The 11,971-nt window shown below is 43.3% G+C and overlaps 1 non-coding gene and 1 pseudogene across 1 annotated transcript; one reads left to right on the top strand and one right to left on the bottom strand.

Annotated features, from left to right (window-relative positions):
• Positions 1–4,438: 4,438 nt before the first annotated feature.
• trnal-caa (transfer RNA leucine (anticodon CAA)) lies at positions 4,439–4,545 on the bottom strand. The gene is made up of 2 exons: positions 4,508–4,545; positions 4,439–4,484 (listed from the first exon to the last, which is right to left on the bottom strand). It is a non-coding gene; the product is annotated as a tRNA-Leu (tRNA).
• Positions 4,546–7,265: 2,720 nt separating this feature from the next.
• On the top strand, positions 7,266–11,752 carry LOC133473762 (G2/M phase-specific E3 ubiquitin-protein ligase-like; annotated as a pseudogene).
• Positions 11,753–11,971: the final 219 nt, after the last annotated feature.

Below are 11,971 nucleotides of genomic sequence, written 5' to 3' on the forward strand. Positions count from 1 at the left end.
TTTCATACGACGATCACAACATTTATGATGTGTTATGTATTATTATATGTTAATAATAACACAATAAATTATATGTTAGATGCTGGAATGGAAAGACCTGACCATGTTGACAGTGTTGCGTGAGTTAGCGTAACACAAATGTTTAAGGTGAACGTAACAAATACTGTTCTGAATTGGGTTTAATAGCACATGCAAAACTGTGAACAAGCTAACCAGGAGTTGAACCTAGAGTTTTCTGATCTGTAGTCAGACACGTTATCCATTGCGCCACTAGCCCACGATGGTTTTGGGCCCGCTGAAAGCCCTTGTGGATTATTTTCACTGTCCCACGCAAAGCAAACAGCAGCACTAAAGAAAGTTATTTCTGGGATTCGTTCCTGCCATGACCCAGATTTGAACCGGGGTTGGTGCGGCCATGGTGAATTGACGCGCTCGACACTCGGTGAATGCAGTACAAGGGACTCCTCGTTAGTATCGAGGGTATGCACAGATGTCACATTCCAACTGGAACGCACGACCTCATTGAGGTGCCACTCGGACTGAGTGGCAAAAGATGCTTGTGTTCAACACGTTCTTTCGTAGTTGCTGAGGAAATTGAAAAATTTGACCCATCACTTCTCAATTTAAGTTTCAAAAGGTCAGTAAATACCAAGAAGAAAGTAAGTTCGCATACTGTTCTATGATGCACCAGAGAGAAGAGAGTACTTTTCATTAAATTATGTTATTTGTGTGTCTCATTGCTGAAATGCAAAACAAACATTTCTGCTAAGAATGCTGCACAGTCGAAAAGTAAATCTGAAAATTATCAAAGTATATTAAACTTAATGAGTAATCGCAGAGCTTTCTGTTGCTAATTAACCGATATGGGATGATGGTGAACTCTGATCTTGATGCGCCTGTTATTCGTTTTTATATCAACATCAGAATTTCTTTTCTTGAAATATGTTTCATCCTGAAGAGTTCATCTACCAGGTTTCAACTTTTAAATAAAGTATTCAGTGAATTATACATAAAAGAATAACATGCTTAACCCAGGAATGAAAGAAGTGTATAAATGAAGTATGCAGTGCTGTACATTAAGGACTATAACGCTGAAACTGGAAATGGAAGCAATTTTATTTTGAAATGATTCTCCTTCGTTCCGGGCCTGACGGTGGAGGTTGAGGTCTGCAAGATGGTAGCTGGTAATCGTTACTTTGTTTCTTTTGTCCTTGTCTCTGTTTTTTGTTTTAGGATTTTCAGGTGACTGATTACGCCAGGAGTCACTGATGGTGTAGTGGTACACTCGCCTGACTTTGGTGCAGGCAGCGTGGGTTCAGTTCCCACTCAGTGACGGTGTGATTGTGAGTGTGAATGGTTGTCTGTGTCTATATGTGCCCTGCGACTGACTGGCGACCAGTTCAGGGTTTAGTCCGCCTTTCGCCCGAAGTCAGCTGGGATAGGCTCCAGCGTCCCGTGACCCAAACCAGGATAAGCGGTGTTGAAAATGGATGGATGGATGATTACGCCATGATTTACGGTCCAAAACGTCAAATGCAGTTTTTTTCGGGTTACATGAAAATTGCCGGCTGGCAGCCTCCCTCCTGGGCCGGTCGGGACAGCATGACACAGCAGTTTCCATAGTGTTGTGGTTATCATGTTTGCCTCACATGTGAAAGGTCCCTGGTTTGAAACCGGGTGGAAACAATACTTTGTATTTTTTCATCTGCCATGATTAACTATGGGGAGAGATTTGTCTAAAAATTATTTCCACAAATATATTCATGATTTACACAGGTTTTTCAAAAACCACAAATATATCTACAATTTACACGTTTTTCTAATATTTTTTTTATGTTGTGGGTGCCTTTATCATGATATGTGAGGATGATGAATATTTACATATCATTTGTAAATATTCAATTCTGCTTGTGAATTGTTGAAGGTGCGCTTGTTGATCAGTGGGCACACGCGTTTATTTTTTTTATTTAGGGTCTCTCCTCTTTGTCTCATTTGCATGTTTAGGTTGCTGTATATTTTAACCAATGTGCCTTTTTATTTTGTAGTGTGTGTGACCTTTGGTATTGTTAGTGACCCCCCTTTTCCTCACTCTCTCACTCTGTAAACTTCCCTGAATGAATCTGTGAAAGTGGGGATTCTCTGGTTTGAGCTGTCAGCCTTGTCAAAACAGGCATTGTAAATAATTGGCAATAACAATTACGTTTTACTTTTCAAATAAACAGCTTGAAGCAAGCACGCTTTACATCTTATTTGGGAAACTATGTGAGCGAAAGTGTGTTTTAAGTTAAGATAAGTTTAAATGTGCTTAAAGCATGTGAGAGGTGAAAACATTTTTTTTTTATTATATGGTCTGTCGATATCGCTGATTTTCACCAATTTGGTCGGTCTGGAAAGTATGAGAGTGAGTGTTGCTCTCATTCACACACTGAATCCGAGAAACAACAAGTGTCCATCAGGGTGCTGAACCCGTCTGAAGCTAAATGTGGACGTGAGCGACATCCTGACCTCGATGATGATGCAGCTGAACAAAGGCGATCTAAAGATGAGATCCACGTCTGCTTCACCTTCACGCTAATTGACACGCACATGCTGCCCGCTTGATTGCATTTGTGTGATACAAAGGAAATACGGTGGATGATGATGATGGACTGGCATAACGAGTGGACTCGACTGACTCACTTCCGTTGATGGCGGCATCCAAGATGTCCACCATGTTGACGTGGACGTGCCTTTGACCTTGTCCTGTAATGCCGAGTGGTTCCAACAGGTAGTGCAGTAGGTACAGTGATACATTGATTTGACTTTGGCTGGTCTGTTTTTACTCTGCTACTGTTCTGAACCCTTCTTCAACCATGAGTGGGCCAAAGAAAGGAAAAGTCGACTGAGTGCCGTGTGTTTAATAAAGAATGGACTACTAAATAGTTTTTCACTGAAGTCCAGTCAAAGGCTGTATGTCTAATTTGACAAGAAAGCATTGCGGTTTTAGAGGAATATAACATCAGCCATCACTTTTCTACCAAGCATGCTGATTATGCTAACAGCCAATCAACGCAGGAACTGATGGCTACGGCTCAGCATTTAAAATCAAGCTTGCAGGCTCAGCAAAACAACTTTATCTGACAAACTGCCATCCAAGATTCAGTCACACAAGACCAGTGAAACAGCGCCACGGGGTCTGCAGATGGAACTGATTGATCTCCAATCTGATACTGTCTTAAAAGAGAAGTTGAAAGATGAGTTTTATGGTTCATGAAGCGCAAACAAATTTCCAAAAATCTAGAAGATGGCACAGAGGATGCTGGTGGTTTTTGGCTCTACATATGTGTGTGAACAGACTTTTAGTGTGATGAACATCAATAAAACATCTTACAGATCCCAGCTGAGTGATGAACACCTCAGATGCGTTCTGAGAATTGCCACAACAAAACAAACAGCAGACTTTGATGCACTGGCAAAAAGAAAGGTGATCAACAAAACAACACTGTTCCAATTAAAAGTAAATCTAAGTATTACCACGACAATGCCTTTTTTTGTTGTTAATTTTTTATATGTAAGCATTTGGTCCTGTCTTGGCCCGCCTGTCAAATTTTAAAAGTCAATGTGGCCCCTGAGTCAAAACGTTTGCCCATCCCTGATGTAGAGGATCATGGCGCTTCCTTTCTGAAAAAATAAAAACTAATAATAATAATAATAATAATGTTGTTTAATAATTAATAATAAATCATATAAAATTATATATATAATATATATACATGTATCTAATATAATATTATATATATATTATTTGCTTAATTTTCTGGTTCAAGCGCAATTGTAGGTTTATGAAATTAACCAAAATCACATTGCGAAATCTGTAGCGACACTTCAAATTGACCATACAAATGTCCCTTTAAAGTTCACAACAATATCAAAATTCAATTCAAAGACAATCAGAATTACAAAGCAATCATAGAACAATGCTTTCAAATGCATAATTTTTTGACAAAAAAAATCCACAAGCAAGCACGTCCATTTCTTGCTTTACGTTAGAGCATTTTGTTTTTGGAGGGTTTCCAATGGATTCAAGACATTTCCATTATTTTTAATGGGGGAAATGGATTCGATATACAGGCAAGTTCAGTCACCGTCACTGTTTAAATGAATGTATTTTAATAAGGATTACAAATACACTTTATAGTTCACCACCAAAAGTCTTATTTCAATCAATCATTCACTTATTTGATATTGACATCACTAAAACATTGGACAAAATGTATGCATTGCTTTAAGGAAGTATGGGTCCTCATGGTCCATATTTCACAAACAATTTCATTTTAGCGGCACGGTGGCCGACTGGTTAGTGCGAACCTAGTGAGGAGAAGCAGCTCGGAAAATGGATGGATGGATGGATTTCTGTACATTTGCATTCAAATTGTCAAAATGAAAGCATTTAAAACCATGTCAGGAGTGGGATTTGAACCCACACCTCCATTTGGAGACCAGAAACCTCATTCAGAAGGTGCTGAACCTTGAGTCTGGCAACTTAGACCACTCGGCCATCCTGACATGTTGAAACCTGGCAAGTTTTGCAAAAATTATAAATATATGCCATCTTCAAATTCCGTGAAAGTTTCAAATCTTTATTGTCTAACTGTCTCATTGTCAATGAAATTAGTGACAAAAAAATGTTGGGACACCAGCCATTTTGTGTCGAAAGAATACAGTACTGTAAAAAAAGTGCGTCTGCTTGTGATCCTCCACAGGGGTCTCCATCACCTTCTGTTGTCATGTGTTGACTTTAGCTGCTTGGAGGCTCCGCCCCTCTGCTCTCCTCACTTTGGCCTTCATTTTTCGTCTTCAAAGGGACACCAGTCGATAGAAACTTGGTGATGTCCTCGTCTACTTCATGTTTGCTATGGGGGTCTTCCACATCCTCTTTTTTAATGGGAGTGGGCTCCAATTTCTCTTCCTCTTTGACCACTTCATCCTCCACTTTCTTTAATGTGAGGGGGCTCTGGCTCCTGCCGCTCAGTACGAAGATCTTCATTGATGTCTGCAAGACACAAAAAGAAAATCTTGTAAATCAGGTAAATCTGTTCTCATGTTGTGTATTCTAGTTTATATTTATATTTAAGGTTCATATGAAAGACAGATGAGTTTGATATATTGGGAAAAAAACTGGGCAGGTCGACAAAAACAATAAAATTAGGCTTTACACGATCAGGATTGTTGGGGCCGATCACCAAGTTTAAAAAAAAAGATAACCAATCACCGATCTGATCACAAGATGGAGCAATGTGTCTATTTATATGACTTGTATATACTTGTGTCCTCTATACTGTATCCATTCATACATCCATCCATCCATTTTCTGTACAGCTTATCCTCACAAGGGTTGCAGGCGTGCCGGAGCCATCCCAGCTCAAATTATTCTCTTGTATTTTCGACAAAAGTTAAAACACCAATGAACTCTAGGGGGCATTCAAGGATTGGCCACTGACATAAGTTTAGGTCAAATGAACATTACAGGACATAAATAATGGGTGCTAACTTACTGTAATTAAATTACTTTATTGCAATTAAATTACTTTCATAAATACTGTTAATGACATGCTTACTCTAACTTTCTCACTGTCCCGGCTATATGGAAGGGTTTGTCCAGAGTTTGAGTCTGTTTGACTACGCCCCCCACCCTCCCCACGCTGCATTGCTTGAACACGGCATGCTCCTCGTGTACATTCTTCAGGTGCTCAATCAAATTTGTGTTGAAGCATTTAAATGACGTTCCCCACGACGTATTTCAGTTGTGCACAGATTGCAAATAACTTACTTGTGGTTTGTCTGAGACACCGCAAAATAGTCCCACACCGACGACGTGTTTTTTCACCGACAAGTTTGAAAAAACTTTATTTGCCGTCAGATAATTACAGTACTGCGCAACAAGACACGTGACAAGGCTAAAAATAAACTAGCTTTTGGATCATTCCCATACTGGGAATTGAACCGAGCCGTCCAGGGTGAAACCAGAATCCTGACCGCTAGACCATATGGGACACGATGATATTTCTTCAACTTTTTTTTTTAAATTCTGGACTGTAAATTTTAGTCCATAAAAGAATTCCGGTTACATTCCAACAACAGGAATAGGAGACCAGTGAAAACCAGTAATCCTGACTGCCAGATCATATGGGCTATGTTTGGTGTACCGACCACTTATTCTTTCCGATTGTATCATTTTTTCCAAGCGCAAAATATCGGAAATTTTCTCCATGAAAATCTAAGCCCAAATGGAGGAATTCAGGAAATGTTCCCATACTGGGTGTCAAACCCAGGTCACCTGGGTGAAAACCAGGAATCCTGACTGCTTGCCCATATGGGAAACGCCTTTGTTTTTTTTGTTTTTCCAAAATATTGAACGTTTCCCCAAGCTCAATCGGACGTTTTCTGCATGAATGTTAAAGCCAAATTGATGGAATGCAGGGTAAAAAATTGCTCTCATTCTAGGAGTCGGACCTGGTTCCCTGGGTGAAGATCCATGCCATAATATTGGAAGTCAGGTAGTTACTTTTCCAGGTGATAAAGTCAAAATAATAGAGTTCAAAAGAGATTCAAGGAACATTCCCATACTGGGTGTCAAACCCAGGAGACATGGGTGAAAACCACAAATCCTGACTGCTTGCCCATATGGGCGACTCCTTTGTTTTGTTTTGTTTTGTTTTGTTTTTTTCCCAAAATATTGAATGTTTCTCCAAGCGCTTTTTTTTTTTTTTTTTTTGCTGATGAATGTTAAAGCTACATTGGTGGAATGCAGGGTAAAAAATAGCTGGGTTTAATATCCATGCCACACTACCAAAATTAAGGGAATGTTGCCCTACCAAGTGTTAATCAAATGGGAGAGTTCAGGAGAGGTTGAAGGAACATTCCCACATCGGGAGTTGAACGCTGGCCACCTGGGTGAAAACCAGGAATCCTGACCACTAGACCATATGGGACATGTTGGTCTGCTCGTTTTTCGAACCATTTCCCCTAACTGGAATTTTTCGACAAGCCCAAATGGTGGAATTCAGAGAACGTTCCCATACCCAGAGTATTACATTCCCATTTCAGGGTCAGGGCACAGCCGCATGACCATTTTAATAAGGGTGTTATAATTCTCCCTAATCAGTCATGGGAGACCGTGTGTAAAGAAGGTCCAAAATCATGGTTGCACAAAAATGGGCACATACTCAGTGCCTTTGAATTCAAGAAGGACTGGGACCACCACACTGTTCTACAACGTGTCAGGGATGACTTTTGTGGGCAAATTCCAGATGATGTCAGGTAAACACAGACAGAAAGATAGAGAGAGAGAGAGAGAGAGAGAGAGAGAGAGAGAGAGATAGACATAGACAAATTTTCTGATGACATGGGGATACATGAAGAAGGAGTTGATTTCGGAGGACCAAGGAGAGAATTCTTAAAGCTTCTGATGGACAACATTGCCAGGTCACCCATGTTTGAGGGGAAGGAAAACAGAAAGAACTTGGCGCTTTACAGTACAGGTAATGACTGGCTTCATTTAATGTGAAATATTAGATTTGATTGTGATTTGATTGAGTTATTACTGTACAGCTATGCTCTGGCCTCATTGTAGTGAACGTTGATTATATTGTTGAATTACATAAATGTAAATGATTATTTTTATGTGGAATACTGTATGCCCCTACCGACTTCCACATTTGACAGACTGTAGGAACTTTTTTTTTTTTTAACTAAAATTTGTTCCCCTTATGATGATCACAAACGATGGACTTGGTTTTCCCTTGCCTGGACGCAGGTCACCGGGGCCCCCCTCTGGAGCCATGACTGGTGGTGGGGCTCGAAGGCAAGTGCCTGGTGGCCGGGCCTGCACCCTTGGGGCCCGGCCGGGCACAGCCTGAATGGGTAACGTGGGTCCCCCTTCCCATGGGCTCATCACCTGTGGGAGGGGCGATTGGGGTCGGGTGCAGTGTGAGCTGGGCGGTGGCCGAAGGCGGGGGCTTTGGCGATCCGATCCTCTTGGGACGTGGAATGTCACCTCTCTGGCAGGGAAGGAGCCCGAGCTGGTGTGTGAGGTCGAGAAGTTCCGACTCGATATAGTCAGACTCTCCTCCACACACAGTTTGGGCTCTGGTACCAGTCCTCTCGAGAGGGGTTGGACTCTCTTCCACTCTGGAATTGCCCACAGTGAGAGGCGCCGAGCAGGTGTGGGTATACTTATTGCTCCCCGGCTCGGCCCCTGTACGTTGGGGTTCACCCCGGTGGACGAGAGGGTAGCCTCTATCCGCCTTCGGGTGGGGGGACGGGTCCTGACTGTTGTTTGTGCCTATGCACCAAACAGCAGTTCAGAGTACCCACCCTTTTTGGATGAGATTCGCCCGGAGTTCCTAAAGGCTCTGGATGTTGTGGGGCTGTCCTGGTTGACACGCAACATCGCGTGGACATCGGGGACAGTGCCTCTGGATTTGCAGACTGGGGTGGTGGTCCCCTTTTTTAAGAAGGGGGACCGGAGGGTGTGTTCCAACTTCAGAGGGATCACACTCCTCAGCCTCCCTGGTAAGGTCTATTCAGGGGTGCTGGAGAGGAGGGTCCGTCGGGAAGTTTTATCTCAGATTCAGGAGGAGCATTGGGGTTTTCGTCCTGGCTGTGGAACTGTGGAACAGCTCTACACCCTCGGCAGGGTCCTCGAGGGTGCATGGGAGTTCGCCCAACCAGTCTACGTGCTTTGTGGACTTGGAGAAAGTGTTTGACCGTGTCCCTCGGGGAGTCCTGTGGAGGGTGCTTCGGGAGGATGGGATATGGGCTGTTCGGTCCCTGTACGACTGGAGTCAGAGTTTGGTCCGCATATCCGGCAGTACGTCGGACTCGTTCCCGGTGAGGGTTGGACTCCGCCAAGGCTGCCCTTTGTCACCGATTCTGTTCATAACTTTTATGGACAGAATTTCAAGGCGCAGCCGAGGCGTAGAGGGGGTCCGGTTTGGTAGCCTCAGTATTGCATCTCTGCTTTTGGCAGATGTGGTTCTGTTGGCTTCATCAACCCATGACCTCCAACTCTCACTGGAGCAGTTCGCAGCCGAGTGTGAAGCGGCTGGGATGAGAATCAGCACCTCCAAATCTGAGACCGTGGTCCTCAGTCGGAAAAGGGTGGCATGCCCTCTCCCGATCGGGGATGAGATCCTGCCAAAAGTGGAGGAGTTCAAGTATCTTGGGGTCTTGTTCACGAGTGAGGGAAGAATGGAACGGGAGATCGACAGGCAGATCAGTGCAGCGTCTGCAGTGATGCAGACTTTGTATCGGTCCGTTGTGGTAAAGAAGGAGCTAAGCCGAAAGGCGACGCTCTCAATTTACCGGTCGATCTATGTTCCTACCCTCACCTATGGTCACGAGCTGTGAGTCGTGACCGAAAGAACAAGATCCCGGATACAAGCGGCCGAAATGAGTTTCCTCCGCAGGGTGTCCGGGCTCTCCCTTAGAGATAGGGTGAGAAGCTCGGTCATCCGGGAGGATCTCAGAGTCGAGCCGCTGCTCCTCCACATCGAGAGGAGCCAGATGAGGTGGCTTGGGCATCTGATTCGGATGCTTCCTGGACGCTTCCCTGGTGAGGTGTTCAGAGCATGTCCCCCCGGGAGGAGACCCCGGGGACAACCCAGGACACGCTGGAGAGACTACGTCCTTCGGCTGGCCTGGGAACGCCTCAGGATCCCCCCGGAAGAGCTGGATGAAGTGGCTGGGGAGAGGGACGTCTGGGCGTCCCTGCTAAAGCTACTGCCCCCCGCGACCCGACCTCAGATAAGCGGTAGAAAATGGATTGATGGATAAAATTTGTTTTGACTGCACGTTGGTCGATTGTTTAGCACATCTCCCTCACAGTTCTGGGGACCAGGGTTAAAATCCCGGCCCCGCCTGTGTGGATTTTGCATGTTCCCCCCGTGCTTGCGTGGCTTTTCTCCGGGCACTCCGGTTTCCTCCCACATTCCAAAAACATGCATGTTCGGTTCACCGAAGACTCTAAATTGCCCGTAGGTGGCAATGATTGTTTTTCTGTGTACTGCGATTGGCTGGTGACTAGTTCAGGGTATACCCCGCCTCCCGCCTGAAGATCGCTGGGATAGTCCAGCACGCCCGCGAACCTAGTGAGGAGAAGCAGTAAAAAGAAAATGGATGAATTTTTCTTCTTTATTCAATGTTAAATATCCTTTTATGCTATCATTGTGCAGCTCTCATAGGGGACTGGTACTACTTTGCTGGTAGAGCCACTGCAGTGAGCTTGGTACATGGCGGTCCACCACCAAGCTTCCTTTCCCCAGTACTATTTAGTCTTTTGGTCAATGGTTCAGCAAATCCAAATGTCGAAGATATAGCTGACACCCAACTCATGGATAAAGTAAAAAAGGTTATTTGGTAGTTGTTACATCTTAAACTGCATTACAATTACTTTAAATTGCAAAGTTCTCTTGTTTTCCAATTTGAAAGGTGAAGCGACCCACCTTTTACTTTTAATGCCACCACTGCTGAATTGACAAGTGTTGATAGCAAAGCGCATTTCCCTTTTTACTTATTGCAACGTTGGGGAACAGTGCGCTGTTAGGAAAGGCTTTTGTGAAACAAGGTTGTTTGGAAGCAGCACCTTTTATTCGTTAAATTCAATGACAGTTTTGCAGTAACATATTAATCCTTAAGGGAATATTTAATTTCTTGTTGAAAATTTGTTCACAGTATTTAAATTTTAAAGGGCAACTTTCAGAGTTTTGAATGTCTTTGCCTTTCTCCCCCTGTCTGGAGAATTTTGGGTTAAAAAATAAAAACTCAAGGCTCCATCACCCAGCCCTGTTGTCAAAATTTTGTAAGACTTGTATGAAGCTGCCATAAGTCACTCTGCTTATCCTTGTGATGCTAGGTATCTGAAAGTACAACGCTTGATGACCTCGAGAAGTCAAAAAAATCCTTTGCTCGAGTAATTGGCCAATGCAGGATGTTTGAGGCCGATGCAGTCGATTAGAGACAAGGCTCTGCTGGTACATGACATTGTCATGTTCCAGGTCATTCACAGGGTTCAAGGCCCATTTCAGAGGTATGCAGGAATAGCTGTTTTCTCTATAGGGTATGCCAGCAGGGTTTAAGACGACTCACAAAATATAATGAAAGTCTATGAAACCAACGGGTGATTTGACTGCACAAGAGTTGTGCTTTGTGCAATTGTTTGCAGATTTTGTGAAGAACTGAAAACTCTTGGGGTTCTAAAGCAAATTCAACAACACCCAGACAGCTTTTGTCCCCTGTTCTGCTTTGTGCCACACCAACTGACTGCTGACCAGATGGATGATCTTTTCAATATTGGTCTCTCCCCAGAAAGGAGCAACAAGAGAGCTGCTGAGGAGATGGTGGTTACTATCTCCAAGATGCAGAAGGTTTGCTTTAGTGGTCAAATACACACATTCATTCCACCCCCCTTATTGTGTGTGTGTGTGTATTTTATTTATTTTTAAGTACTTTAACTGACTGTTTAGTTCTAACAGAAGAAGAGGGGCCATCCAAACTTGAGAAAATCTTCACAACAGGAGCATCTGTGGTACCACCTATTGGCTTTACTCCAACTGTCCAGTTCCTTCATCAAGGAGATGATGACGCTTTTTCTCTGTTCCCTCTTGCCAACGCGTGCATTAATTGCATAAAGTTGCCATTATATGCATCTTACGAACTGTGAAAGGAGTTCGACTTTGCGTTAGGGAACACATATGGGTTTGGCCGAGCATGAACATGTTATTCTCAAATGTGAAAGCACATGGCTAAGAAATCTACAGAAGTAACAAAAATAAGACAATTTTCATTCAGTTGACCTATAATCACAAACTCTTGAGAGGGGAAAAAAACAAAACCCTTGGTCTTCTTTAACAGATGTATCGTCAATGTTCAGTCACTGAATAAAGTTCAGATGTGAACAGAAAATATCTATTCCATGGTTACCATCATTTTC

This window comes from Phyllopteryx taeniolatus, unplaced genomic scaffold (genome assembly GCF_024500385.1).
Source record: "Phyllopteryx taeniolatus isolate TA_2022b unplaced genomic scaffold, UOR_Ptae_1.2 contig_45, whole genome shotgun sequence".
Taxonomy (NCBI): domain Eukaryota; kingdom Metazoa; phylum Chordata; class Actinopteri; order Syngnathiformes; family Syngnathidae; genus Phyllopteryx; species Phyllopteryx taeniolatus.